At 42.9% G+C, this 26515-nt stretch overlaps 1 long non-coding RNA gene across 1 annotated transcript in view; it reads right to left on the bottom strand.

Annotated features, from left to right (window-relative positions):
• Positions 1 to 17359: 17359 nt before the first annotated feature.
• Positions 17360 to 26515, bottom strand: part of LOC109321409 — a 23099-nt gene continuing 13943 nt past the window's right edge. Inside the window, exon 3 of the long non-coding RNA XR_002104051.1 lies at positions 17360 to 17371. This is a non-coding gene — a long non-coding RNA (uncharacterized LOC109321409). The remainder of the gene's footprint in view (positions 17372 to 26515) is intronic.

Here is a 26515-nt window from a genome sequence, read left to right as displayed (position 1 = left end):
GTATAAATAGCCATCAAATTGAGTGTCTTATATGAGGAGACCAAGGCACTGCATCCATTTTAAGTAATATGGCAATTCACAGCAGTAGGTCTCTGGTCATCTTGTAGAGGGCAGAAATAACCTTTACAGCTAAGATTACATAAGCATAAATGATTAGATCTGGTCTACTGATGCAATTAATGTAACCAGCATGGATCCACATAACCAGCATGGATTTATAGGAGCTAAATCCTTCCTGACAAACCTTTTTTCTTTTTATGACCAGGTCACAAACTGCTTAGATGCAGGAACTGAGGTGGATGTCATATACTTGGATTTTTAAAAAGCCTTTGATACATCCCATTCTCAAAAAAAAAGTAAGTGGCTGTGACTAAATGATTACATGGTCAAGTGGGTGGCAAATTGGCTAATGGGACACACCCAGAGAGTGATGGTGGATGAGTTGCTATCGACCTGGAAAGATGTGGGCAGTGGTGTCCCCCAAGGCTCGGTCCTTGGGTCAGTGACGTTCAATATCTTCATCAGTGATTTGAATGAGAGCATGATAAGCACACTCTCCAAATTCACAGATGACACCAAATTATGTGGCAATGTAGACACACTGGAGGGCAAGGAACAGATTCAGGTGGATTTGGACAGGTTTGAAAAGTGGGCAGAACAAAACAGGATGCAGTTTAACAAAGATAAGTGGACAGTATTGCACCTAGGGAGAAGGAATCACCAAAACACATACAAATTAGGGGATGACTTTCCAAGCAGCTCAGCAGCAGAGTTATAGATTCATCAAGTTTAGGGTCAGAAAGGACCTCAGTAAGTCATCAAGTCTGACCCCCTGCCCTGGGCAGGAAAGAGTGCTGGGGTCAGATGACCCCAGCTAGGTGCTCATAGTTGACTCCAAAATGAACATGAATCATCAATGTGACAAAGTGATCAATAGAGCTAGCCGCACTCTATCATGCATAAACAAGTGCATGAGGAACAGGTCGAGGGAGAAGATACTTCCCGTCTATGGAGCACTGGTGAGACCACAGCTTGAGCACTGTATTCAGTGTTGGGCACCACTCTTCAAGAGGGATGTGGATAACCTTGAGAGGGTCCAGAGGAGGGCCACTTGTGTGGTTAGGGGCATGCAGCATAGGTTCTCTGAAGAGAGGTTGTGGGACCTGGATCTCTTTAGCCTCCATGAGAGAAGGCTAAGAGAGCATCTGGTGGCAATTTACAAATTTTTAAGGGGAGACAGCAAGGAATAGGAGATACTTTGTTTACCAAGGCGCCCCTTGGAGTAACTAGAAACAATGGCCACAAACTGACAACACAGATTTAGACTTGACATTAGAAAGAACTTCTTTACGGTAAGGGTTACCAGAATCTGGAATGGACTTCCAAGTATGCTGTTGCTCTTTCCTACCTTGGAGATCTTTAAGAGGAGACCGGACAAAGACCTGGCTGCGGTCATCTGACCCCAGTACTCTTTTCTGCCCAGAGCAGTGGATAGGACTCAATGATCTACTGAGATTCCTTCTAACCCTGAAATTTATGAAATCTATGAAGTTGATTATCATGCTAACCAAAATTGTTTAATTATTTCCTTGGTGTCCCCTCTCTGGTTATTTGCATTGTCGCTTGTCTTCTATTTACATTATAAACACTACTATAAAACACTTGTTTTGGTGTGGTGGGAGGGAAGGATAAACATGGAAAATTTAAAAAGAAAATTTACATTTTTCCCATCATGCAGTAAAAGCCTTGGACTTCCCCTAAGCTGCCCTTCCCAGTAGTTCTACAACTGAAATGGCTGGAAATGTTTAAATGTGGTATAAAAATTATTTTCACAGAGGACAAGTGACTCAAAGTGTTTTGGTGAATACTAGTTTTGATTTGATTGTGTCATGACTCACAGAAAATTATCTATGTACAAACAATACATTTACACATATTCCTGCTAAATTGCAAAACAAGGCAGTGCTGAATCTCAGACACAAGTGGTGCATGACATAGTGGTAGCTGCTGGGTTGTCACTGGCAGAGGCATAGCTGACTGTTGCAGCAGCGGCAGCTATTTTTGTGTCTTGCCCCCAAGTCAGCACCTGGGGCTGATCCCCCAGTAGTCCCCCATACCCTTTAGGAATGCTATTGCTATACTGTATAAGGATGGTGGTTATACAAATAGAAAAGCTTACTTAGCTACTGGGTAAAAAGTATAGGCCCAATAATGGCAAATCACTGAATTTTTGTCCATTGCATTGATGCTTTATAATAGTCCTTGATTTCATAATCATATGCTATTTTGCAAAAGAGCAAACATATAATTTTTCTATGACCTTAGTTACACGTGTGTAGCATCTTATCTTACTGCATCCTTTGTTTCTGCTAAATGAACTGAATCCATAAAAATAATTTATGTGGAAAATACTGCAGAGTACATATAGTGAAGATTTACTGGGAAATGTATTGGTCACCAAAGCTTGCAGCTGTGATGATGACTATTCATTTCCTGAAGGAAAGCTGGTTGAAAAGAAATTGAATAATACAGGGCTACTTCCTGAATTCTTGATATGCATATCTTAGAAAGAGGTGAAAAGTCTAAGATGGCAAGGAAACTCTTAATGTATCTTTGTTATGGCAGTGAAAATAGCCAAGTTATACAAGTGAAAAGTTATACAAGTTGCTACACCTGTTAGTCTAAGACTGCAAAAAATATTCTTGAGATAACATTGTAGTGTATAATTATGTAAGACAAATAAGGAGCAAAATATTAAGCAATTATATCATTGCAGTTAACTGTCATTAGGCTTGTAAGAGTATTTCATGAACATTAGGACCTCAACCAAAGCTCCCTTGCTTTCAGTGGACACTGAATTAAGCCCTAACCAGTAGCTTGACTAACAAGAGATGGGAGAGGCACAAAAATAGCAGCTGCTACACTGCTGGCCTTGCCAGGGTGCAGAACTGCCCAGTTTTCCTTTTAACCCTAAGTTATCAGAATGCTTTGTGCACCTCTTGGGAGAGGTAATGGCTCTTTCACAGAGTGAAGGTGGTGTTTTACAGAACTCTAGAAAAAAGATGCATTAGAGCCTCATCCAAAAGCACTGTGATTGGCTCTTTTAAGAAAGTAATGATGCAACAGTTACTCTGGGAGAATTCTAGGATTCCTTTTCCCATCCCTCACATATGCTTGAAATGTTGTGATTTACTGTTAGGATTTCTTTCCTATTTGATACAGTTGTATACATCTCTTAGGGCCTGTCTACACACACAATTAAGGCGACTGAATAAACTGTGGTGCAAACTGAGCTAGAGAGGAGCAGTTTAGGCCAGGACTGCTCCTGCCATGCTCTGCCCCTCCTGCAGCAGCCAGGGTGAGCTCTAGACTGTGGTCACAGCAACTGTCCAGGTGGTAGCCCCAGGCTGGCAGCAGGCTTGGGGGTCAAGCTAGGGCTCCGGCTGGTGGTAGCAGTGTGACCAAGGGTCTGGGGGCCAGCCCTGGGCTAGCAAGGGGTACCAGAGGCCAGGCCAGGCAGCAGGTGGCTGTGTTGGGCAGTGGAGGAGCTGGCTGGACCACAAGGCTCCTACAGCTGCCAAGCCATATGGCTAGGAAGCAGGTAGGAGCATGGCCCCCTGCTGGTTGGGCTGGCTGGGCACAATTTACTCCCAAGTTAGCATCTACCAGAGCACTGCTGTGCAATAAACAACTATGCAGTAGGAGTACTGTTTACAAGTACTATCCTGCTGCAGATTTTATTAGTTTACTGTGGCCTAATAGGGCTGCACCCATAGATGCTGATGTTTTACTGCAGATCTAATTAGTCTACTCCACAGTTTAGATGCGCCTTAGTGATTTAATCTGTGCTTTGCTTCACTGACTGCCTTAGGGTTGTCTATACATAGAATAGCTTAGGGATAGCAGTTTGTTGCTGCAAACACTTTGACACCCCAAGTGGGATGCCTAGGCAGGCATTGCAACATTCTGCTTAGATCAAAGTCACAGTGCTCTTCAACAAAATGCTTTTCTCTCTGCCCCCCCCACCCCGCTTGCTACTATAATTAGCACTGATTTAGTAAGACAAGATTTTGTGATTGCTCATTAGGCACTTTAGTTTTGAGGAGAATAGAAATTACTAGGCTGTTAATGTGTCAAAAAGATAAGTGAAAATTGTGCAAAGCGAATATCTGGGGTGAAAGACAGCAGGTGCTTTTCCCCATCTGGCTGAAAGGGTAGTTCAGACACAGTAGGGAGTCAAAACTCACCCTGATCCTGGGGCTTAGCTTCGTTAACAAAGACATTAACAATAAGATAGCATAAGATTCAGCTCAAACCAACCTCCAAAAACTTTTTTTCCTCTGTCAGATCCGTAATTCCCAACTGCTCAGTCTACAGCTCAAATCAGTGGTTTTCAACCTTTTTGGACTTGAGGCACCCTCATAGGACTGGAGGAACCCTTCAGATTGTGAATTTTGAAGCCAAAATTCAGAAATTAATTTATATATTATAGTGCTTATCTCTGCAGAGGGGCTGAGCAATGGAGACTGGGGAATCAGCCAAGCAGAGATCGGCCTGAGTCTGCACTTATCTCTTTATCTTTTCACACCTTCTGTCACCTTTCAAAGGACCTGGTGGCACCTGAGGGCGCCACAACAGCCTGGTGCAGAACTATTGGCCTAGATTCTCTTTTTAGAGTGCCGTTGTCTGGGGTTACAAATGGAAGAGTTTCAGATGAACTGTTTCTTTACCTAAAAGTACAGTTTAATTCTGATCAAATGACTAGTGAATTCAGGTCCAAGGCAGAAAAACATTTCCGTCAGGAAAGCTGACATAACTGTTTGTACATGAAACATTTCAGTGTATCATGAAATGGCATTTCAGGACCAAGTTAAATAAAAACAAAAGTTTGAAGAAACCTTTCCAGTCACTTCTCCTCAATGGAGGTGATTTCCATACCACACTTAAGTGTTGTGCTTCCTGGGATTTCAGTTGTAGAATCACTGGGAAAAACTATCACAAAGCCTTATTTCAAAAACAAAACAAGGACACCCTCTTCCTCCAATCTTTTTTTTTAACTTTATAGATTAGCCGCCTTTCTAATGATGAGCCACTTGTCTCAATTGGGGAACAGAACTCGAAGTCAATGATAGCCAGAGTAGGGTTGTGCATTAGGGCCATACTACATGTTCAAATTAAAGGTAGATAGAAACCATCTATTACTATTACCCATTTTCAAGCACTAACTTTGTAGCTGCTTGGCTCTTTTTAAAGCTGCATCATCATTTTTATTGTGAGATAAAAATGTGTGGTCCTTGACAGGCTCAGAATATGGGTGGATGAAAACCTGATAGTCTTTAAGGTACTCCACCTTGGGAAGAAAAACCTGCAGCATCCTTATAGGCTCGGCAGTGCAACGCTTGCTAGCACCATGGCCAAAAGGGACTTGGTGGTCATGATTGACCACAAGATGAATATGAGCCACCAATGTGATGTTGTAGCCAGCAAAGCGAGCAAAACACTGGCTTACATCCATAGATGCTTCTCTAGCAAATTCCAGGATGCCATCCCCCAGCTGTACTCTGCCTTGGTGAGGCCACAGCTGGAGTACTGCGTCCAGTTTTGGGCTCCACAATTTAAAAAGTATGTGGAGAAGCTTGAGAGAATCCGGAGGAGAGCCATGTACATGATCACAGAGCAGAAAAACAGGCCTTATGATGAAACGCTGAGAGCTGTGGGACTCTTCAGCCTGGAAAAGCGCAGGTGATCTGGTAGCAGCCTAAAAGTACATAAGGGGTGTACATCAGGATCTGGGGGAATGCCTGTTCACCAGAGCACCCCATGGGATGACAAGGTCAAATGGTCACAAACCCCTCCAAGACCGTTTCAGTTCTTCCTTTTTCATAAGAAAGAACTTCTTTACTGTCCGAGCCTCCAAGGCCTGTTACAGACTGCCGCCGGAGGTGGCACTTACTCTGGACTTACTCTGGACTCCTTTAAGAGTCAACTGGATGTTTATCTTGCTGGGATCCTGTGACAGGAGCAGGGGGCTGGACTAGATGATCTTCCGAGGTTCCTTCCAGCCCTAATGTCTATGAAATCTATGTCTATAATTACTTTGCACATTTGACCTGTCTTACTTTGCCTATGTGACTGGTCTAAATTTATTGTGTGAGTAATCATTTAATTTCATAATATATGTAATGCGTAGCAGGGGCCTTAGCAACTCATTACAGGTGGCACATGGAACCTCTATAGATAGAGATTACAGTGGTGGTTCATGACATTGAAGATACAGGGCCTACATACTACATAGGTTTTAGAAATGGCTAGAAATTTTGAGTTTCAGCTCATCAGCCTTTATTAGGTGCCTAAATTTCAGAGGGTGACAGTCATCTTTCTTTCCTGAAAACTAGGGTTGCACTGACAGAGGTTTTTTGGTCCAATACCAATGGAGCCATATTGGCCAATACTGATCCGATTCCAATATGAAGCTGGGCATCTTGACTACCAGCATCGGGCTGGTATGTCTGCTGTGGGTGGGGGGAGAGCAGGGGCATGAGGGGGCAGATAGAGGCCACTGTGGTGAGGGAGGTAGTGGGGCTGGGGCCAATGCTTCTCAGCCAGGGCAGGGTGTGGGATGGAGCTATGAGTGGATTGTCCAGGTATGCAGGGGACAGCTACCTCGTTGTACACACCCCAGGAGGGCATGGGGGTCGTGTGCCTCCAGATCTGCACATGGAGTGTAGGTAGGCTGTCACTGTGGGCTGGGGCCAGGGCTATGCTGGGTTCTTCCTGGTGGTGGGGGTGGGGCCAGGCTGGGCTCAGGGCAGGCAGCGGTGCCACTGGGAGGAGGCTATGGGGTGTTGCTGCAGCCACCACAAAATTCATCATAGCCCCTGTAACCCCTTTCCAGCACTGCTGTTGTGTGCCCTGAGCCCAGCCCAGCCCAGCCCAGCTCCCCATCAGGAGGAGCCTGATGCAGCCCCCAGGCCCAGCCCACAGCAGTAGCCTACCCCACCCTGCCCTGTGTAAATCCAAGGGCACATGCCCCCCATGCCCTCCTGAGATGCATGCAGCAGCAGGAGCCACCACCCATCCCCCTGCACTCCCTGGACGCGCCACTCACGGCTCCATACCCCTGCCCCTGTTGAGCAGCTCCTGCCCCTTTCCTGTTCCCTCCCCCACCCAGCTAAGCAGCTCCTGCCCCGCTCCTTCCCCCACCATGGGCGCCTGTGCACATGCATGGGGCACTTACTGGCCACAGTACTGGCCACATCAGGCAAAAAAAATGATTTTTGATATTGTCAATTTTCCCTATATTGGTGCTGATCCAATATGGGACTGATGTATCGGTACACCTCTACTGAAAACAGGCCACTTCTGAAGGTGTGAAAAGCTGAGGATATAGAGCACATCTGAAATTCTTGGTTTAAATCAGGAATATTTCCAAATAGTGTGCATGTATATTTAAAATTATGAGGATTTCTCTTTCATTCCTGAAAATCTGTTTCCACAATGTGTCGTTGGGCTGATTTCACCCAGGAATATTGGAGAAGGTGCATAACTGCTTTATGCTTTGGATTTTCATCACTCATATGTACCCACCACTGTCTGTTTGTTCATAAACTCTTAGGGGAGGAACTCTTCCTTAGTATGCATTCTACATGCTAGTACAACTGGGTTTGGTTGGGGCCTTTGGGATAGTCATAAAATATTAATAATCAATTAAGTCATTATTTTCTGACTCTTTAAAATCTTAATATTCTATTAGTGCACCTTTCTCAATGCATTTACTAACCAAAGTGGAAATGCAGTACTGAGCAGTGTCCCTTGGTGCTGCAAAACTGTTTTAACCTGAATGGTATTGTTAATGTTTGTTCACCTTCCTATTTTTCATTAATGTGTTCACTAGCCTCATGGGTTCATAGCAATGAAATGTAATGAGGTGAATAAGAAGGAAATACCTGCCAACTGCATGCTCTGAAAGAATCCACAAGAATGGCCTGATTAATTCTGCTTTGCTACTTGATACAAATAATAATACCTTATTTTTATGGATTGCCAGAAAGATAAAAAAATACTTACACTCTGTATGCACTGAGATCAGCTAAAAACCCAAGAAATGTTACCATTTCAGTAGGAACACATACTCTTTCCTCCATGGCATCATATCTACCATTTGTTTTACCAGAAAAGTGCTTATTGTTGTTCAGCTTGCACAGTAAAAGTCAGATGGAATTTTGCCAATACAAGGTTAGTATTTTGACTAATATTTGGCAAGACTATGATTCTCCTTCTTACCCCAAGAAAAATGCCACAGGAGCTGAAATGACCTCATGTTTTTCATTTCTTCCAGAAATTAGTTTTTCCAACAATTGAATGCACCCCTAGCATACCCACTGGGACATTTGTTTCTTATCGATTAAAAAAAAATGTCTCTTACCTATGGAGTTGTCATCATCATTTCTTGTAGCAACTGAGCTTTCCTTGGAGATCTCATATTTAAACATTGACTATGCCTAATCTTCTGCGTCAGGCTGTGCGAAGGTTCGGGTACTGATTCAATTCAGAGGAGATTTGGCCCAATTGGGCAGCTGAATGTCCAAATCTGAATCGAATTGGGAGAGCAATAAAAAGCTCCAAATCAGTTCGAAGCTCTCTGAATTGAATCACTGTCCCCTGAATTGGCTGAATCCAAATCTGAAGTGAATACTAAGTGCTTTGCACAGACCTATTCTCCAGTTTATAAAATATGACACAAACACAATACATCCCTCCCAACTTTGTTTCTATCGGTTATATTGCACACTACAATTACACCATGGTAATAGCACTTAACACTTGAATGATCACACATTAAGGCTCATTAACAAATGCTAAGTGCCCTCTGTGTGTCTGAAAGTTACCTACTTTGTGCACGGATTAACTTTGAGTTTTTCTATCTAGCTCACATTAAGTTAACTTCTAGGTGTTCACCAGAGATAAAACCACCAATTTCTGATGCTCCAAGAACCAAGGAGGCAATATTGCCAGGTGGACTAGCTGATATCCAGGACTCCATGGAATTGAACTGACAGCTGGGAACAGCTGAGCAACAGGTGGGTGTTGACAGGGTGAGTGGAGAAAGAGAGGGAAAGGGTGAAGGGAGGCAAGAGGGCTGAGGGGAGGGGGACATGGGAAAGGGGTGAGGGGGGAAGGATTGGAGGAAGGAAGGGGTAGGGGGACTGGGAGGGTGAGGAGCTGCCACCCAAATTGCTCCTGACCACTGAATTTGCCCCCTACTGCCCAGATTGCTTCCCTGCTGCCCCAGTCACTCTCTCTGCCCTCCATCAGTTCCTCCACCCTCGATCATTGCTCTGCTGCCCTGATCATCCTGAGAGTGACAGAGTGACCCCACCCTGCCTGTTTTTGGGGTCCCTGAAGAGCATGCCAACCGTGTATGCACAGATCCAGTCCCCACCAGGCCCTGCAACTGAAGGAGGGACTGATGGGAGAGCATTGGTGGGTGCCAAGGGGCTGCCAGGCAGATGTGGGGCCTGGATTGTGGGGATTGGGGCAGAGCTGGCTGCAGGACACCAAGGAGCAGACAGGGAGGGGGAACCACTGTTGTTGCTGCTGCTGCTCTTAGGCTGTTTGGAGTAGTAGGCCAGCAAATGGGAAATGGAGAGGGAGCAGGAGGTTGAGGAGGGAATATGAGGGCCTATAAGATGCGGCAGGGGGACCCTTTCCCCTATTCTCTCCAGCCTATACTGTGGTTAGATAGCTAGCAAGCAGGGTAAGTACTGACCAGACTTTCAGACCTTAGTCACACACCTGCTCACCAGCTTGCTAGCAGCAGGTATGGGCAGTACACATTAGCAAGGGCATTAACTCCAAACATGTGACCGATCAGTGATCACCAGGGATTCAGGTTTTCCATTTACTGTGGAAGAACATGGCAAAATAAAGATTTTCTCCTTTAAAAGAGTAAAATGCAGATTTAAAGGAGAAAAATGAAGGAAAATGAGTTTCTCCTTGTAGACTGGTAGGGTTTCCAGCCTGGAAAGGGCTGCTTGGGGTTGGGGGGAGCATGACACAGGTGGCAAGGGGTGCCACATGCATGTGCACACATACACATGCATGTGGCAGCCAGGCAGTGTGGTGGAAAGCAACTCTCACAGGTCCCAGGTAAATCTATATGAGCAGAAGGGGGCAGAGGTGATGCCTGGAATGGTGAGGGTTCACAGGCAACATGTTGGGGGCAGGTGGGGAGGCACATGCCCCTCACAGGTTTCTGCACCCATAGTAGAGCACTACAGCCTGGCTGGACCACAGGGCTGCCACCTGGTCTGACTGGCTCCTGGCAGAAGCTGACTTCATGGCCCAGTGGGCAGAACCTAGAGTGAGGTGCCCTCTGACCACCAAGCAGCTGGGGGCACAGCTCCACACCTCTGTGCCTTACCTTGGTGGTCATGGTGATGTGGCATGGTGCAGTATGGCACTCCCTCTTACATCAGTTCCTGCCTCCTGGGCCATGGAGACGGCTCTTGCCAGGAGCCAGTCGGACCAGGTGGCAGCCCTATGCCCCAAGCCCTATTGTGGGCACATAAATCTGGGGGGGAGGGTACAATTCCTCCCCAGCCCCCAACACGTTGCCTGTGTACACACCAGCCCTTCCACACACACTCACCCCATTCCTCACACACCCACCCTCTTCCTCACACACTGGGTGCTGGGGATGGGGCACAGTGAGTTGCAAGTGAGGGGTACCAGCAGGGCCAGAGGGCTGTGGGTCAGAAATGAGGGGCACTGGCAGGGCCAGGGAGCAGCAGGTCAGGAGTGAGGGGCACTAGGAGGGCTGGTGGCATGGGTGGATGTGGGTTGGGAATGAGGGACAACAGCACAGGCAAGGCACTGGCATATCAGGACTGCTCAGAACTATAAAGGTGGAGGGACAGCTTCAGCTTGACCCACGTCCTGGTGAGTAAAGGGGGAGGGAGGAGCTCTGATTTTCTGTAGTTCAAAAACCAAAATGAAATACCAAAATAGGTATTTAGAATTTATTTTATTATAATGATTGAGGCATGGGTAGGCTTCCAAATTGCTTTAAGATTGTAAATATATCAATAAAACGTGTTCAGATGATACCGCTCTCTATATATAACATATAGTGATGTTTCATTTTAATTGCAGAAAAACATGGATTTGGGAATTTTTATCAGAGAATTTTGGATTCTTTTAAACAAAGAAAACCAGGATCCTTTCTGATCACTAGCAGTTGTTAACCTTAACAGACTCATATTCCTTAGAATTAGCAACTGCTAACCCTCTTGTGTAATCTTCCCCTATGCTTCTGGAACTGGACAGTTAGCTGTTATCTGATATTCCAGATTTTCTAGGCACTAAGCATGGCAGCATTTAGAGCAAGACACCAAATGTGCTTGGTACACTGACATGATCTGATTCCAGTATCTCCTTTGAGAGTGCACACCTAACTTAGTGCAGTACACTGGGAACCCCTGTCATTTTAGTATCCAGAGCAAATAGATGGGCAACTCACACTGACAACAGCATTTAGTTTAGTAGAAATAGCAAAATCTCCATCAACCTCTCTCAAACATAGCTGGTGGTAGTTGTATCCCCTTTTTACACGGTAGCCTAATAGTTCAAGTAAGCATTCAGAACGTGAAAGACTTAGATTCAACCCGATCCCTCCTCCCACTCAATCCTAGGGTAACACAAAGCAACATCTTCTTCCTAGGAGAGTGTCTGAAACACCAGCCTGAGCGCCATCCATCACTGACATAGAAGCTAAGACACGGGGCAGCCAACACTAAGCATCATGGGGCTAGAGAGAGAATAAACAAGAAGGAAAACCAGGTCTCAGACTTTTAGCTGTGCTGTATCCTTGCTCCCAACACAGAGTGCTGTAAGGAGGAATGTTTATATAAACATTGGTTCGACCAGCACTTTCCTCTCAAAGGAGTTCCAGAATCCTTGCCCACTGGATCAGTTCATGATTTAATCAAGGCTTTACAGAAAACAGATCCATATTTATGCAACAAAAAATTATGCAACTCTTGCTGAATAATTGGAACATCACAAGTCAAAAATGGCTCATATGTCTTCATTATCTGATAGGCCTTGGAACTGGAATAAAACTAGATTTGCATGAACAATAAGAATATACCTGGCTGGTTGACAAAGACTGTTTTTCTAGATTAGTAGAAATTATGCTTTCCATTAAATCCAGAAGTCAACACATCCAAGAAAAGTTAAAAGGCAGAAAGCTTTCCCTCAGAGGGAGAGCGAAACAGAATAGCATTAGAGATGGTAATGTTTGGTTTATTCTAATACAGTCCTTGTTCAGTTTTTGCAGAACTCAGCTACTTCTGTTATTCTTTACCAATGGCACATGATACTGAGCAATGGAGATTTAGTCCCTTTCAGATGGGTTTGGGTATGCCAGTGATTTCCTCCTTACTTGTAAGTGCAGTCCTTACTTAAGTTTGTAATTGTCTACATCTCTGAGCCTGCAAATGTTCAATTTTACTTATCCAAGCAGTTCTATTTATTGCAATTGCAATGTGAATGTAATGTGTGTAACAATAGAAGGAAATGGAGCAGTTGGCAGAGCTGTGCTGACTGTTTATTTGGACTACAACTCCCAGAAACCCTCAGGGGCTGGAGGGCAAGAGAAAAAGGAAGAGGAAGCTTGAGACTGTAGTAAGAGGAAGAGAGAGAGCAGAGGAACCTGGTCCACCCTACTTAGAGGAATGCACATTGGAGCTGGGGATATCACTAGCTTGGTCAGCAAGGACTGTTGACTGAAGGAGCTAGGCTCAGACATGGGAGCAACGCAGGCTTAACAAGTTGCTTGTTGTACTCTACTCTCCTAGAATTGGAAATACGTATCCATTGGCTGCCTTGACCACTGTCCTGCAGGGCTGAGGGCCTTTTTCTGCCTTTGTTGCAGTGTACTCCCATACTTGTCTATACACAATGGATACCTGGGCATCTGAATCTAGGAGGAATTAGCAAGGAATGTATCCTAGGTTCCTCTCCAGGTAGTATCCCAACCCACCAAGAATCACTACTTCATTCTCTGGGCCTTTGTGTCTGCTAGCAGTGGATGGGCCCCGCTGTACTGCCTACCTCCGTTTCTCTGCCCTGAACACCACCACCTTTTTAGGCATTTCCTCCAGAAGTGATCACAGCTGCCACAGTGCCAGTATCCATCAGCATTCTGTGACATCCCAGCCACTGTGGTCCAGGAGGATCTCTCCTTCCACATCTTCTCTGGGACTGGGTTTCTATTTTCTTCTTTAGCTGGATGCATCTCATATCTCTCTCAATGTCTCCCATCACCATTTGGAAGGCCGATGACTCCGGGATTGGGGTGTGTGTTCATGACTTCTTGGCATGCACGTGCACCTTTATTTCAGCACCTTAAATATATAGGGCCTCCAGTTTTCTCACCACTTCCATCCCAGTGGCTAGCATTATGGCACTGTTTAGTCTGTGGGGCTTTCCCAACTGAAGCTGGACCTGCTTCTCCCATTGAAAGCATTGCTGATGAACTGGTTACAGGCCAGCAAGTGCTGTATTTCAGGGCAGACTTGTGGGAAGCTAATTGTCTTAGAGTAATGCCATCCACAGTATGTGCCTAGGACAATTTTTTAGAAACAAATTCCATCCCCAGTCAGTAAATGCAGATTCTTTCCTTTCATTTAACTTATATTGTAGCAAAAAGATGGTAAGTTAAAGTATTATCACCACTAGGGTGGCCATCATAAAGGACATTCCGGTTTTCTGTTACTCTGTCCTCTATTGATATGAAACTGGATGCCTTTATGTCCTCTCTTTTTCTCTTCAAGAGAAAAATAGAGGGCATATAGGTGTCCCGTTCCGTATCAATAGAGGACAGAGGACACCCAGACCTGTCCTCTGTGATGGCCACCCTACTCATACAGTAGATACTTAATACATTTTAATCTATCACCATGATAAACTTAAGAAGACCTTATATCAAGACTGGAAAAAAACCCAGCTTCACTTAATGTTGGACCAGGTAGTCTTCACAACCCTGGCACCGACACTGTAAGATGTTAACATTTCAGCACCGGTTTACACACAGGCTGTAGAGGATTAAGACAGAAAAGAAAAGATTGTTTCAGAGCCAAATAGCCCCTAAGTCATATGGCTAAATTCCAACTTGAGCAATTATTTTTGTCTACCTAAAATTTCTCCCACACTGTTTCAGTTGGATACAAGAATTTTCTTCAATTGATGCTTTAAAATGTTCTATAATATTGTTGCTGAGTGTTAGTAAATAGCTGCCCTTATTTAACTTTTACCTTCTTAAAGTACTAAAAGATGTCTCATTGGATATAAACTTGATTAACGTGATTTGAAATGAGAGGCACAACAGAAATGCCAAATATTATTACTATTATTAACTTTAGTAACAGATGCAACTAGCAAAAGTTGCCTGCAGTCACCTCACAATGTAAGACACTTGATTCTCTTCTAAATCCTTAAAAAAGATGAAAAATGACCTCACCCCACCCTGGAGTAGGTACAAAGATATTTGACTCTTCACTATGAGTTGCAAATCTCTATCCTGACTTTTCCTGAGGACATAATGCCTCATTCAGCTATATATTTTTCTTCATCTTTTTCAAAAAAAAAATCAGGGATTGTCATTAAGTGGTTACTTATGAGATTAGGTTCAATCATGCTTTCCTGGAACTCCAGACTTAAACGGTTAACAGAGCTGTGTGCAAATAAATTAGTTTAGTAACTGCATACCTCTAATGATGTATATTTTTTCTCTCTTTTCAAAATAGCTGCTATTTATGTGGTTCTCAGAAGTCCCATCTCACTGTACATTTGTAACCAATTTTGCCATTTCTTAGAATACCTTTGGGAGCAATTCCAGCTCCTACCTCAATGAAAATAATTGGAAATTACCTAGATTGTTATTGTGGTCATTCTTTGCTTTATTATTTGTTGCTTAGGTGTGTAAAGAGTATCAAAATATACAAACACTCCCTTTTCCTGAAAAGCCTACAGTCCAAAAGCTAGGTGCATGGAAAAGGGGCTCAGTGAGAACACTAGCTACAACAATGGTCTCTGGGTCAGAAGGATCTACTGATGGTGCAGGCAGTCACTTGAGGTAAGTGAGACTGGCCAGATCTGCTTTAGTGTTTGGCTTTTTAAATTACGAAGTCATGCCTTGGGGTCTGGTCAAAAAATAAGTTGAGATTCCAGCTACATTCAAATTGAGCACAACACTGCAATAGATTATAATGGAGCCAGGTGTTTATTGCCAGTAGAATTTGAGGTACTCAGATGAAGAAAGAATAGTTTCTTGGCACATGGGAAGCAGCAGATACTTCCAGGATACAATTTATTTTGGATGCAATATTGAAGAACAGGGGAAAAATTCAAAGTAATCTAAAGCATAGAATTTTTTTTTTAATTCTTGGAGAAAAAATACTGGACTAGATAGATCCCATCATCTGATCACATCTGAAATTCTTACTGGCTTTGGAGGAACTTCATTTGCATCTTCTAAATCAAATAAGCTAGCCAAAATAATAATAAATCTGTAATATAGAAGTATTAGGCTTGTATCACAATACAAAGGCCATTCTCCTGGTGGCATAATAATGAATGCTCTATATGTAAGGACAGAGGTAACAGTCATACCAGTATTAAATTATACCAGTAAACTGTTCTAATATAACCATTACATGTATTTGTTCCTATTTCAGTATAAATAGAGCAAAACCTTTGTAGGGTTATGGCTGGTGGATATGATTTTAAATGATTTTAAAAGGAGAAGAGGGAATTTCTGCATTTGTTGCTCTGATCTGTTACATCTGTCCTCTCCTATATAAGTACACTAAACTGTATTGTAACTTTTAATCTGAATGAAACAGGTGCACTCATGAGTAGCAAGTCCTTCTTCCTTCTTTAAAACCATTTATACCTAGATCTGATTTCTGGTTGATGAGGATTTGATCATTGCTTCTTTCATGCTTAATCTATCTACTGCTTTTGAAAGAAGTAGTGCTCTTTGAAAAGATTTTAAATCTCTGAGTAAAAGCTGAGACAGGTCTTTTCCTAAGTCCACTAGTTTTGTAATCAGTTATTTCAATACAGCTCTGTTAATGGCACTACCCCGGCCAAGTTCTTCTATGATATTTTTTGCTTAAAGGTTTCAGTTCCATCTTCTGTTATTCAGAATTAGTTTTCATTGTTATGCTGACACTTGCTTTCTTTTTCAGAAGCATTTCCCTGTGCTTACTAACAATAGAAATGCTTTGAAGATTTGATTGTCTTAGAAGTTTTTATAAAACTCAGTGATCAGATGTAGATAGATTTTGCAACCTTTCACATTGAGCACAACAGTTCACTTTTTTTCTTTTAATACTGGAGTGGAGGTAATTTCTGGGCGTGTAAAGACATTCAAGTGGTCTTGGAGAATCCTCCAGGTTTAGTTTCCTGGTAGAAAAACTTACCTGGGCACACGTGAGCAGACATTCAAATGCGGAGCCTTTAAAGAGGGCAGAGCTTGCAGTTCTGACACTACTCAGCCAGAAGGCTCCTGTGCAAACATCTCAGTGTGCTGTGCAGACTCCCTTAGTGTGCCCAGACACAGATGGCAGAAGTGCATAGAGCAGCCCTGATTGGCTGACCCGGACTGCTCAGTCAGCCTGTATCTTCCTGCAGCATAATGTGGGATTGTGAAGGAGGCATGTTTTACTGCTGGGTTGGCTAAAATAATAAACTCCAGCCTGTGTGACACACTGTTTTCAGGAGATATGGGGGCATGGGAGCAAAGCATCCTGGGATGCAGGAGAACTATGCTATGACTTCTTTCAGAAGAGAATACATACCATCACTGTCACAGGAGAAGCTCTGGGAAAAAAAATCCTGACTGTTTGTTGTACTTGTGGTTTGTCTTGGGAGAGCACTGACTTTCCCGGGAGAAACTGAATGTCTCTACGTGGCCTATATTAGCATTCTTTTCTCTGAGGAACTCCAGAAAACCCTGGAACTTTAAAAACTCCTAAGTATGGCTTCAATTGATAAACCAAAACTTTTGCTTCATGCTTAATGAAGGATTCCAAAAGCTTCTTCAATTAATTATTTTTTATTCCCTACAGTTTCTTATATTAAAATTAAAAAATACGTTCCAAGTGGTTAAGGTTTATAGTGTCTTACTATTTTCCAGTTTTCAGGTTGGCCACCTCAAAGATCTTGGAAGGACAAATTCCTAACAGGCATGTTAAACTTTAAAAGTTATTACCTCTTTACCCTTACTACAAGTAGGTTTCAAAGCTGCAAAAATGTCATTTTAGTGGCCCTTCCAGCACATATTTTCTAATACTGTTGTCTTCTCCTGCATGTATACTCTCATATTTTTATCCCAGTGAAGTGTGAACTTAAGATAAAAGTAAAATCCTTTGTATTCTTTTTGTCTGTACATCCTAAGGTGGTACAAATTGGAAGAATAGCTTTGCGATCAATGAGCATTGTTGATTTACGCTAACTGATGATCTGACCCAGAAACTCTTATTTCATTTCTGTGATGGCAAACTAAGACAACAGGAGTGAGCAAATCATTATACTCTCCTGTTCTTCTTATCTCATTTACAGCCTCCCCACTTCCCCTCCACCCCTAAATCTACCTATTCTTTGAGTGGATGCACATCTTAAAGGAAATGTGGAGGCTGCTGTCTCCAACCAAATTACATTGTTTCTTATGCTTATGTGTACTGTGTACCATTGTCCTCTACTGGATTGTATTTCACCTCCTCAAGTGTCAAGGTTCCCTCTACTGGCTGAGCTACTGAAGCTGCTGTTTCAGAATGCAAACCTTAAAGGTGCTGCAAATGTCTTAGAAGCTACTTATTTTACTGTGTGATTGGAAAGCACTCATCACCCTCCAGGAATGTTGCTCACAGGATGGGGTCTTTCATCTCTTGGGTGGAGGAAAAATGTTTTTGTGAACCCAGAGTTTGCCAGTTAATTCCTATGCTGGGTGACTCCCATTACTATGGAATCAAAGACTAATGTATGTAAGGGAGCCTTCTGTGACCTTTTGGAGAACCACAAACATGATACTGACTTCTGAAGAAGGGGCAGCAAGGAACTAACTGTCTTAAGGTTGCCAGGAGAGAGTAACACTAAATCTACATCAGTATCTCTTATTACTATCCTGGTTTAAAGCTAATTTTACAATAATTATTTACACCATTGTCAATAATTCTCATCTGATTGACAATGGTGTATATTTTAAATCACTCCATTGGCACCAGGTAGGAGTTCAGGCTAGTAAGTGACTTCCTTTGTCCTTGAGTATACAGGTTTCCCTTGATTTATGCAGGTTCAATTTATGCAAATTCACTCTTATGCAGTGACCCTTTTATACCTGAAATTCGTTATATGCGAGGTAAATTCGCATATATGCAATTGGCATAGGCTGATCTTATGCGATTGGCATAGGCGCGCTCCACCCTCCCCCAAGCAGGTAAGTCTGAGTTTGTGAGGGGAGGGAAAAGGGCTGTGAGTGGAGGGGAGGGCTGGGGGGAGGTGAAAGGGTTGTGGGGCCAGGCCCCACAAACCTGCCCCTGAAGAGCCTGATGCCGCCACTGGCTCGAGTCTGTAGTGGCCACCCACTCCTGCTGCAGCTGCTTTGGGAGTGGTAAATGCTAGCGGCTTGCAGCCACTGGGCTGTGCCATGCCCCAACCTCCCCGGGGCTCTGCTTCCCCCAGGGCACCATGCCCCAAACCCTTGGCATGGTGCAGCCCAGCAGCTGCAAGCAGGCAGCATCCATCACTTCCAGGGCTACAGCAGGGGTAAGTTCTAGATATGTGCAGACATTCAAGTGGTCTTGGAAAATCCTCCAGGTTTAGTTTCCTGGTAGAAAAACTTATCTGGACCTACCATTCTGGAGTGCAGTTCTTGTTTGGCCTCTCCTACGTGTTTTCCATCAGGGCACTTGGTGTTCGATGAGATGTATTACATTTCTGAAGATGCAGCTTTCTAATTCCTTGTGAGTAATATACGGGGCAGCTAATGCTATACATACTGTAATAACGTACTTGCAAAGCCACCCTCCTTGCAGTGGACCCTTCATCTTCCAAATAATTCCAGAGACAACTGTAGAACAGGGAGCCCATTGCAGCACAGTGTCATTATAGCTACATTGAAGAGACCCATCTATGTGGATGTGGAAGGGGCAACAAGGGACATATGTAAAGGCACAGATTCCTTGTGCAGATGCTCTGTGCTTCCTGGATGAACCTTTTAATTTTGGTAGGTATGTGGAACTGTTGATATAGGGCCTCATTTTCCTCTAAGGATGGCAAAGCCCAATCAGATGGAGAATTCAGGGAAAAATACATAAGGGGGAAACCTGACTGGGTTTTTTTCTCTGTTGTCCCAATTATATGGACTTTCATACAAAACACAATATGAATTTTCCTCCATGAAAAAATAATACCATTTCTTTCTGCTTTAGAAATATTAACTAAGTCTCTTTTCAAGGTGGTGGAAAAAAAGTTACATATATTAATGAAGCCCACAGAGGGAATCATTGTTAGAATCAGGACTCTTCCAAGTCTAGTTTCCCTACCCCTAATAAATGTGCTCACACCATGCCGCGTTGTCATCAGTTCCAAGTATCATCTTAAAAAGCTATCCAAGGTGAGGGGTAGATTAGGTATTTGGAATCTTGACAGAAGAAGCATTTCAGTATGCAGCCATCACAAGCAAACCACACAATCTGTTTCTGTACACTAAAACCTTTTAAAAAGTGTCAGGCTATGCTAATAGCATTGCGCGAGTGATTTCCTCAGTAGTTACTTTAGATGATGTATCACACTGATCCACATTTTCATTTAATTTAATAGTAGAAATTTACATTTGAAAATGGAGTTCTTGGTCTGGAGTCTATGGTGAATGGCTGCAGGAAGCCGTGATTGAATGCTTTTCAGAGAGGTCTAAGAGAAATAATAACAATCTTGTCATTTTTGATTGCCATATCTTTGATAACCTGGTGGCCACACTGTTAATAATCTATTTAGGGAAAAGCTTCAAAGATTAGCTCATGCTTTCTCTGCTAGGTTAATATATCTTTGCATTGTTATTATATTTTATTTTTTATTATTAAACATGGAGAATGTGCTCAGCATTTGAACAAGTCACAAAATCAGATGACCCTGCCTCTAGGGAACTGTAAACCAATTAATGTGAAAACAGAGAAGTCAAGAAGCACTGGGACATCCAGGGGAGAGAATAACTTTTATAGATATAATCAATAAATATAGTTTAAGGACATTAATTTCATACTCACACAAACACTCATTGTGTTTGGTGTGTGTACGTATATATACATACACAGAGAGAAAGAACAAGAGAGAGAGAATAAGTGAGTGTATAAGTAATATAGTGTATTCTACTTATTCATAGAAGAAGCAGTTTGCTAGGAAGGTTTTAACTGAACTAGGGTAGTGATTCAGCAAACTGAAATCAGGCCCCTGGTAAAATTGTATCTTGAAATGTAAAAGCATCTGGGTGAAATTTCAAACTTACATATAGGTGTCACTTCCCACTCAGAGATTATAAGTCTTCAGATAAGTGGTACAAGTGAATATTCTCCCTTAGCTCAAGTGGCTTGTGGTTTTGGAACAAAAGGTCGTGGGTTCTTTCTCTATTATGGCAAAACAACAATGTGGCCATGGGAATGATGCATTTTGCATTTGATTGTTGGGCCAAGGCTCCTATAAACCCCAATGCTGAAAAAAGCAATGTATAGCTGGGGGTAGGGGAATATGGATCTAATGGTAAAGGAGGAAAAAGATATGAAAATGTATAGTTTATAAGATTACGTTGCCTCTAGCAACTAGTCTACGGAGAATATGCTCCCTAAAAGAAGCCCACAGATAGGTCTTTTTCTTTGGTACAAGAATCAGGTCACTGTTTTTGGAGTAGATCATATCCCTGCTGACACCTGAGCTCCATGCAGTCACAACATTATTAAAGCTAATATCTGTCCACCCTTTCTAAGCATGTAAATATTTGTTTCCAGCTTCCATTCTATCACTTTTCCCCCCCTAAAGTCTCCACCATTGCTGTCCTTAAAAGTTCATGAATTTTCAGAAAAGAGTTATCCACTATATATATGGATGATATATCCAAGCCCTGGCTGGGATGATCTAGTTGGGGATGGTCCTGCTTGAGTAGAGGGTTGAACTAGATGACCTCCTGAGGTCCCTTCCAACTCTAATTTTCTGTGATTCTATGTTGGTGTCTATTGATTAAACTAATCTGTTGCAACAGAAAACTAAAGACAAGGAATAGGAGCAGGTCCATGGAAATCTTCTCCAAATTACTGGGGGAGATTTCCAAATTGCCCAACCCCAGAGCCAGTCATTTCAAAGGAAATGACTGTTGTCAAAACAGTTTAGAAACAGTAGGCACCTATACACGTGCAGTGAGGCTGCTCCAACACACTGTAATAATAGCATGTTAGAACAGGCTCAGTCATGTCTGCTGGAGCATGGTAGTTACTGCACTCCAGTGTCATGAGTATCAGCATCCCTGCACTGAAAAATGTCAGCAGGGGTGCTTTAACTGAAGCTTGTTCTACAAGCTTTAGTTAAAATGCCCCCACTGCCATTTTTCAGCACAGGGACACTGATACATCTGACAACCTGGGAGCTTTAATTACAGCTTCTCTTAGAGCTCCTCTAATTAAAGTGCCCTCCCCCCACTCCACTCCCAGAGCATGTCTATAAACGCCCAGTGAGAATCTGGACTCTGTAGGGCTTTCATTTTAAACTGAAGCAAAGCTATAATTAGTCACAGTCTTCTGCCACAAACCATAGATCTACATCCCTGTAGAGAAAATGTGGAATTTCCATTTCTGGGCATTTTCAAGAGCAAGCTAACAGACACTCAGCTAGGATGGTTTAGTCAGAGGTGATCCTTCTTGGAGCAGGGTCTGGATTAGATGACTCATGAGCCTCAAGAACTACTTTACTATGATCCTCTGATCCTGACTATTTAAAGCAGGTTTGACTTCTTTATAGCCATGCCTTCCCCATACAACCCCCTTGGCTGCAGGCTCTCCTAACACTGCAGACTGCACTAAGCTGCACTGTCCTTCCCTGCTCTGCTTTACACCCTGTGGTGGGAACAGGAAGTGAAAGCCAGAGAAGGGAGGGGAAACCTGGAGACCCTGACTGCAGCAGCAGTTGGACCAATGAGAAGAACAGCAGCCAGGGGAGCTTTGCAAGTTAACTCCTCACAGGCCACATGTGACCCATGGGCCACCTGTTAGACAGCACTGATTTAAAGGAAATCTCTAGGATGCCTACATCTTAGTTGCACTAGCCTAAAAAATTCCACTGAGAGGGGGTTGCACAAATCTCTCTGAAAAAGCAAATGTTGTATGGGCCCTCCTACTGATCCAGTTGAATTGTAACAGAGTTGAGATGGAGTTACTTGTTTATGTGGCCATTCTGGACTGCTGTTTTGTCTCGCATATGACAAGACATGCTCCTTGTTTTTGGGAAGGCAAAATGAAGAATCCCCCCACTCCCCCTGCCCTGAGTTATAGCTACATAGAACAGCCTAATTTTCATGGCTGCCTAGAAACATGATCATTCACATTCTACTTAAAATACTAATGAGACTCTTCACTACGTGTATTAAGCCCCTACACCCCACACACATTTCAAAATGCCTGTAGGGCGCTTTAACTAAACCTGCTGAATGAGCTTTAGTTAAAGCCCCTGTAGCTATTTTGAAATGCGGGATACTTAATATATGTGATGGTGATCCATTTTAAATAGACTTGCTGCCTGGGAACTGCTCTAATTAAAATGCTTCCTCACCCTGAGCACATGTGTAGGCAGCCCATGAATCTCACCCTCCCTTTTCCTGCTTAACTAAAATCTGACACTTTAGCTGCTGCTGAATGCTGGACTCCATGAGTGAACTGACAACTTTGAAGAGATCTAAAGGGTCTCCAGAGCCATGAAAAAGGAGCGGGAAAAAACCCAAACCAGGAGCAACTAGCAGAGATCAAAACAAGCAGATCAATGCATGGCTGCACAGGTGGTGTCACCAGCAGGGATTTTGGCTTGTTTGAGCATAGCATGTTTTTCCAAGAAGAAGGACTGCTAGGAAGAGACAAGATCCACCTGAGGAAAAGAGGGAAGAGCAACTTTGCAGAAAGGTTTGCTAACCTGGGGGATGGAGATCAAAGTCTGAGGTAAGTGGAGAAGCAGAAGCCCTGGAGGAAGCACAAGGAGGAGGGAACACCAGGGGAGGCCTCCTCATTCTTCCTGAGAAAGTGGGGCTATCGGCTAGTTATCTCAGGTGTCCTCACAATGCATGAAACCTGGGAAACAGGCAAAGAGAATTGGAAGTCCTCTCACAGTTAAGGAATTATGATGTGATTGAAATAACAGAGACTTGGTGGGAGATCACAGGACTGGAGCACTGTCATGGATGTGTACAAACTGTTCAGGAGGGACGAGCAGGGAAGAAGAGAAGGAGAAGTTGCACTTTATGTAAAAGCTCAGAGCTCCAGTATGAGACTGGAGATAGACCTGCTGAAAGTACCTTGGTTAAGGTGAGAGGGGAGAGCAACAAGTGTGATGTTGTGGTGCATGTCTGCTATATACCACCAGATGAGGAAGATGAGGCTTTCTTCAGACAACTAGCAGAAGTTTCCTGATCACAGGCCCTGGTTCTCATGGGGGACTTCAGTAACCATGACATCTGCTGGTGGGCAATACAGCAGTGCATAGGAAATCCAGGAAGTTTTTGAACAGCATTGGAGATGACTTCCTGGTGTAGGGGTTGGAGAGACCAACTAGGGGCCATTTTGTCCTTGATCTGCTGCTCACAAACAGGGAGGAATGGGTGGGGGATGTAGAAGTGGATGGCAAATTGGACAGCAATGACTATGAGATGATCAAGATTAGGATCCTGAAGAAAAGAAGGAGAGCAACAGAGTATGGACCCTGGACTTCAGAAAAACAGATTTTGACTCCTTCAGGGAACAGATGGGCAGGATCTTTCGGGAGACCAGTCTGAGGGGGAGAGGAGTCCAGGAGAGCTGGCTGTATGTTAAAGACACTTTACTGAAGGCACAGGAACAAACCATCCCAATGTGCAGAAAGACTAGCAGGTATGGCAGGTGACCAGGTTGGCTTAGCAGAGAACTCTTTGGTGAGCTTAAACACAAAAATGAAGCTTACAAGAAATGGAAGCTTGGACAGATGAGTAGGGAGGAATATAAGACTACTAGCCAATTGCCTGTCAAGAATATCAGGGGAGGGGAGTGGGCAGGGGTGGAGCTCCGTGCCCACCCTCCACCCTGTCTGGGCCCAATCCCTGTTTCCCTCCTGCTGCTTGGGGTCCAGTTCCACTCCCCACCTCCCCGCCGCAGCGGCATGGGGAAGGGAGGAGTGTACCCAGGCCCAATGCAGGGGAGGACCAGGCCCAAGGGTGGGGAGAAGCTGTGTGTGTTTAATGTGTGTTACTATGTTAATTTAAATATACTGTGTAGTCAAAAGTTTCCATGCTTCTCAATTAACTGACAAGTAGCAGAATAAAGTACACAAAACAGTACAAGTCAAAGATATAATTATTCCAGTAATATGATCTAGCATAACTATATTTTGCATTCAGCAGAATATTGCTTTCCACCATGACCTTATAAGGCATAGTTTTTTTGTGTTTTGCTAGAGAAAGCCAATTGTTAGTAAGACAGAAATTGCCATAGTGGGTCATAACCAAGGTTGGTTTAGTTGAGCAACCTTTCTCTGATATTGATCAATACTTGTTGCTTCATGAGAAGCTGTAAGAACCCCATACTATGGGGTAAAATTAAATCTGAAATGATCTTCATAGATGTAATCTTGAATTCCAATAGAGATTGTTTTCATGATAACTCTGGTTATTTTTTATATCCTTAAAAATGTCCGATATCTTTTTTTTTTTAATATGGCTGTTTTCTTGTCTTCAACAACTTTCTGGGCAATAAGTTTCATAGTTAATGGCATGATTTCTGGCAAATTAATTCATTTTCTTGGTTTTTCATTTCCCATCTGAATATCCTTTGTCCTTATTATTGAAGAGAAGAGAAGAGACAAGATGAGACCTACCTTTCTCTCATCATTTATTTTTATTAAGTCTCTACTGTATTCCATGTGAAACCACATTAAGTGAAGATAGCATAATATTCTCCATATTATTCATTATCACTTTCTTGGGACATTTCATTCTAGTTTGCATTGTTACCACAATTGTACACTGAGAAAGGTGTTCATTGATACATATATGCAGTGATCCTCAGGTCCCTCTCTTTCTTTGATGCAGATAATTTAGGACCCTATAACCTATATGAGTAGTTTATTCCCAGCCTACCACCCCCCATCCACCCCCAATTTATAACACTTTGCATCTATTGGTAATGATTTTCGTTTGCCCATTTACTTAGCTTGCTTCACTCACAGAAGTTCCTCACAGTCTTCTGTAAATTCGACTAACATAAATAACTACACCATCTTCCTAATATTACAGCATCCTATTCCTAATTTTTAAGAAGGATTTTATCTAAAAACTCACTAGCGAACAAGTGGAAACTGGCATAGCTTTATTGAAGCTAGTGGAATTGTGTCACTTCAGACCAGCTGATGATCTGCTGTGTCTCATGTAGCAAGTATAAGCAAGTATTTAGCTCCTTTACCACATTCCCTCATATAAATCTGCCTTATTTTCAGGCTGTTGAAGTAGTATAACTATGGATAGTAGCTGATGTTCACTGTAAAAAAAGAAATGTTAATACATTGCAAGTGCTACCATATCAATTTGACATTTTGAACTGATACCATATGGGAATCATGCTAAGTTACTGAAGAATTAATGTGAAATGTGTGATTTTGGCACAAGAAAGGCCAGTGTAGAAGACCAATTAGAGATAAAAGAAGTCACTAAACTTGTTTACACAGCTGGATAGTCAGTAACAGGCTGATCTCTTTTTATGTCCTTCCTCTAGCATTTTCTTTGCTTTCTTTTCAGGGTCTGAATTTTAAGAATAGAATATAATATTTTGAAAGCCATTTGCCTTCATATTACCTTCATTTTCTTGTTATAATGTTTAATAAGTTGAAACTCACAAAGGAATCCTACAAAAAGCGGAATCTTGGTTATATTCATAGACAAGTGGACATGAAAGGAGAAAATCAGAAGGCCAAGGCATGATTTAAGATGCAACTGGCAAGGGACATAAAAGGCAATAGAAAGGGATTCTATAAGTAAGTTTGAAATAGGAGGGAAACCAAAGAAAGTGTATATTCTACACTAAATGCAATCTCATCATGGTGTCCTGTGACCAGTGGGGTCCCCCAAGGCTATGTCCTTGGATCCATATTGTTCAACATCTTCATTAATGATGTGGACATTGGAGTCAGAAGTGGACTGGCCAAGATCGCCAATGACACCAAACTTTGGGGCAAA

Source organism: Crocodylus porosus, unplaced genomic scaffold (genome assembly GCF_001723895.1).
Source record: "Crocodylus porosus isolate Cpor-Errol unplaced genomic scaffold, CroPor_comp1, whole genome shotgun sequence".
Lineage (NCBI taxonomy): Eukaryota > Metazoa > Chordata > Crocodylia > Crocodylidae > Crocodylus > Crocodylus porosus.
Note: the sequence above shows the minus strand (reverse complement) of the source record. Positions and strands in the feature narration are given on the sequence as shown.